This window comes from Ursus americanus, chromosome X (assembly GCF_024610735.1).
Source record: "Ursus americanus isolate L20-20 chromosome X, mUrsAme1.1.p, whole genome shotgun sequence".
In the NCBI taxonomy this organism is placed as follows: Eukaryota; Metazoa; Chordata; class Mammalia; order Carnivora; family Ursidae; genus Ursus; species Ursus americanus.
This window is the reverse complement of record NC_142164.1, coordinates 10,408,930-10,413,709: the sequence shown is the minus strand read 5'-3', so window position 1 is coordinate 10,413,709 and position 4,780 is coordinate 10,408,930. Positions and strand designations below refer to the sequence as shown.

The following is a 4,780-nucleotide window of genomic DNA, read 5'->3' as shown; positions in this document are numbered from 1 at the left end:
AGGTGTGTGTGTGTGTGTGTGTGTGTGTATGTGCAACATAAATACATAAATATTTGCTAACGGCTACATTTGCTAACATGAGTTGCAAAGCAAGAGCTGTTTGGGGAAAAGAGAAGCTAAACAATATAAAGAAGAAAATGACAATATGGTACATGTGAGTATGACCTCATAATAAATTTACGTAAAAAATACACTTGTATATGTAAATACAATAAAAATATAAAATATAAAGAAGAAAATATGAAATGGATTGCTTGTAAGAAATGAGGTTCTAGAGACTGTTAATTATATGAGAAGAGCACCTCATTTAAGACATTTCCCTCATTTCAATAAGAAGTAAAACAAAATGAGCTTTCCTGTGACCTTTAATTGTAATCCTGTGTGAATCTGAGCAAACCGTTGTTCTCTAGAATGATATAAACTAATCTTTTTCAACCTTAGACAAACTTGAGCCTTTCTTTACCTAAGAAACATCAAATAATCCATCTCAGTTGTAAATATGAATTCTTTACTCTTACAGAAATAAAGCCTCATATATTTTGATATTTTCTGGTGACAATGGACTTAAATGCTATTGTTCCCTTTTCTCTATTAAGTAATATTACCAGAAAATATCCAGGCTAGCATCTATGCTTCCCTGAGAAAGCTTAAGTATTTGAATGCATGAAGTATCACTATCACTCAAAAAGGATAATTAATACTCTCACTAGAATTAATTCTTCTAAATTAATTCAGTAGTCACTAAGTGTATAATCATTCATTAACCATGTATTTATTTTCAAAATATATATGCTAAGAACCTGCTATGTACCAGATTTTGTTCTAAGTGGTCAGGACACAGTAGTGAAAATCTCCCGACACTTTTGGACTATACATTATGATGGAGAGTGATACAGTTAATTCACGAGCCAGATAATTTCAGAGTTGGAAGTATTATGAAGAAAACCAAGGTAAGTAAATAGAGGATGAGGGTGGGGCCTGAGGGTAACATTGAGCAGAGACTTGAATAATGGGGAAAAAAGCCATCTGAAGTCTGGGGAAGAGCAGTTTAGGCTTGGAGAACAAGGATAAAAGCCCTGAGGCAGGAACAAGCTTGAGAAGTTCAAGGAGATGTATGAACTCTTGTATGACTAGAGGAGCGAGCAATAGGGAGAGAGTGGGAGGCGAGGATTCAGGAGGCAAGCACAGTCACTTGTAGAACGTGGAAGGAGTTTGCATTATATTACAACTGTGATAGGATGACCCCAGAGACTCTTGAAAGGAGAAGTGAACTAGAGAGATATATGATAAAAAGATCTTGTATTACGAAGATAGGACTTAGAGTTCTATTTTGAATTCCACATTTGGGATTCCCTTCAAATTTTGTACCACATTCACAAAACATTTCTAATAAGAGAAAATATGTGTACTTTGAAGATGAATTTCTTTTTAAAAATATTTTATGGTTAAGGTTATTGAATACAATTCCAGACAAGCAGAATCTGGATTGGAGGCTCAGGCTTCTTTTTTGAAAAGTATCTGCTGGTTGGAATTCTTTTCTTCCTGACTCTCTGTCTCGAGTGGGGATTACCCCTTAACTTCCTGGACTTGGTGATTTTTCTTGGTTCTTTATGTTGCATGTGGTTTCATTTTCCAATTTCCGCACTGGAAAAGTTTTCCTGGTCTTTGTGAGACCTCACTATTCTCTCTATTTGATCCTGCTACTCCCATGAGAACTTTTCAGTTGACTGAAACCCCTTTCTTGAACCCCTACTGGCTATACAGCCCACACATTTTATCCGTCTCCTTCTTGTTGGTATGATTTTACCAAAGAAAATGCTTGGAGCTTCAATGAACTCTTTGAGAAAATGAAGATCTCTCCAATCTGGCTCCTCTAAAGTCTCTCCTTTCCCATCATCACCTCTGCTCTTCTTTTATCCTTATAGCACCTTCAATTTTCCCTTAAATTAAAAATATGAAATAAAAGTGTACTAAATTTTTAGAGTAGAAAGTTATACTCTCTCTGTGTCTGTTCATATGATTATGTGTCTGTGTGTTATGCATATGTGATATTTTCTTACCTCTGGACAGTATTAGCGAATTGATAAATAAAATCCCTTAAAGGAGTTCTATTCAAATTGGTTTAGAGACGAATGAGCACGTATATAAGTTACATATTCCTGAAACTCCCAGAAATAGAGAAATTAATCCAAATACTTCTCAAATTCACGTGACTTGGGTAAATCTTTGGCAATTAAGACTTGTTTAATATTGGTGGTTTAATTTTTTTAAAGCTATGTCTTATATGGGGAGCCTGGATGGCTCAGTCGTTAAGCGTCTGCCTTGGGCTCAGGGCGTGATCCCAGCGTTCTAGGATCGAGCCCCACATCAGGCTCCTCCGCTATGAGCCTGCTTTCTCCTCTCCCACTCCCCCTGCTTGTGTTCTCTCACTGGCTGTCTGTCTCTGTCAAATAAATAAATAAAATCTTTAAATAAAAATAAAAATAAAGCTATGTCTTATGAGTCATCAACATTAAGTATCATATGAATATACATTTTTATCCTATTTGGGCTTACTAGCCAAATAAGCTCTATTACTGTATGTTTAAGATTATGAAATTGTAACTTCAACCCAAGGAAAACATGTACATGTAAAATGCAGTCAAAATCAATTGCTTGAAAAAAAATTAATTGCTCGATACCCATTACTTCATGCATAACAAAAACAGCAATAAAACAAACAAAAAAATGCATTTAACCTTGTTTAGGTTTTTGCTTTTGTGCTATTTGCCTGACATGCATGTACTCTAAGTGTAGTCAATAGGGAAGTAACTTGAGATGATAGCTAGCCTTGTTTAGTGTTATAGTATGTCTGCCTGAAAATTGTTCCCAAAATCTTTTTGGTAACTTGAAACCTTAGAGCTATGCTAAAACAAGGAACAGATATTCATTAAATATCTAGATTATTTCTAAGTAAGACAAAGTACTGAAACATTAACCGCTAAGCATGAGTATAAGTTTATATACTTCTGGCGTCTTATTTTTATATGGCATATAGAAGCTAAATATAGTTGGGTCTATTAATAAATCTGTTCTCTTTGCCACATTGAGAATTTGTGCCATGAGGAAGAATATACAGTTGAGCCTTGAACAACATAGGGGTTAAGAGGTGCCAACCCCCACACAGTCAAAAATCTGCATATAACTTTTGACGCCCCTCAAAGCCTTACTCATAGCCTACTGTTGACTGAAAGCCTTACAGATAACATAGTCGATTAACACATATTTGTTATGTTATGTGTATTATATACTGTATTCTTACACTAAAGTAATCAAAAGATGTTAAGAAAATCAAAAGGAAGAGAAAATACATTTACAGTACTGTAATGTATTTATCAGAAAAAATATGCATGTAAGTGGACTACAGAGTTTAAACCCGTGTTATTCAAGGGTCAACTGTACCTGTAAAAATTGTGAGATATTATATTCACAAAATTTGCTAGCTTGCTACAGATTGCTTGCATGTGAGACAGTTCACAATTGTTTACTTTCTAGTTTTCTCTAGAGAAAAAAGGCTACTAATGGTTAAATTCATAATGGATATGTGTAATTGAAACTGCTGAAAATAATAAGGATGATGAAAAACAACTTCGTATGAAAGTATGCAAGGAAAGTAGGATGTGTTTTTGACCAGGAAAAGCATCCAGGGTATAAAGGATGTGTTTTTATTAACGGAAAAAAAGAGAACAATTTTAGCCTAAAGTAAGTTGTCTGGTTGTTTCAGATTGAGAAAGATGAAAAATATAGGACAAATCTTGAATGGATATAGAAAGTCATAGAAATTTTGTATAAAAGGAATTTTATGTGTGGTCAATCTGGTAAGATTGAACGGATTTATTTGTAAGGATTTAAAAAATAAGTTTTAATATCAAAATTACTCTGGTACAAATCTAGAATTTAGTAATCTATTTGCTAAAACTACAAAATTTTCTTAGATTATTGGTCTGTTCTTAATAAGACATTCTAAAAGATTTTTCTTTACCTTTTAAGTAACCTCCCTAGGAAACAAAGCTTTTATATCTTATTTGAATAATTTCTTGTGCTTTATGTAAACCTTTACCATGTCCTTGATTATTTAAATGAACCAAGACTTCTCACTTTTAAATGAGCTAATGTTTTTTGACATTTTTGTCAATTTTATCTCTCCCAAATTAAATTTTTAATGAAATCTTTCTGTTCTATAACTGACCTTGAGATTTCTCAGAGGGTCCTGAAAAATCTCAAAGGATTTGTTCTTTCCACTTGTAAAGAAAAATGTTAAAAATAATTGTAGCTCTCTCCTTTTCTCCACCATTGTGGTGTGCAGTTGATTGTTCCTTTCCATGTCTTCTCACAAGACTTTCAAGATCAAGCAATTCCTAGAGAAGAAACTAAAGCAGAATCGTGCCATCCCCCAGTGGATTCAAATGAACACTGGTAATAAAATCAGATACAATTCCAAGGGGAGACATGGAACAAGAACCAAGCTGGGTCTATAGGAATCACATAGAAGATGGTACACATGTTTGTATCACTGCGTAAATATCGTTACTACCTGAACAATTAGACATATTTTATTGGGAAAATGGTTTTTCTCTGTTGCTATACTTCTGCGCTAATCGGTTGGTTCAGTAATAAATATGTGAGAACTTCTGTTTGAAAAAAATTTCATTTTACTTGATATGTTGAATTGCACAAAAGGCTGTTCCCAAATAAAAGGGGTTGTGTAATCTTCCCCAGGTTCCATTTGTATGAGTAATGC

General features: G+C 34.0%; 1 pseudogene; it reads left to right on the top strand.

The window, feature by feature from the left end:
* Window positions 1-4,361: 4,361 nt before the first annotated feature.
* Window positions 4,362-4,517, top strand: LOC123796740 (putative ribosomal protein eL39-like 5 pseudogene; annotated as a pseudogene).
* Window positions 4,518-4,780: the final 263 nt, after the last annotated feature.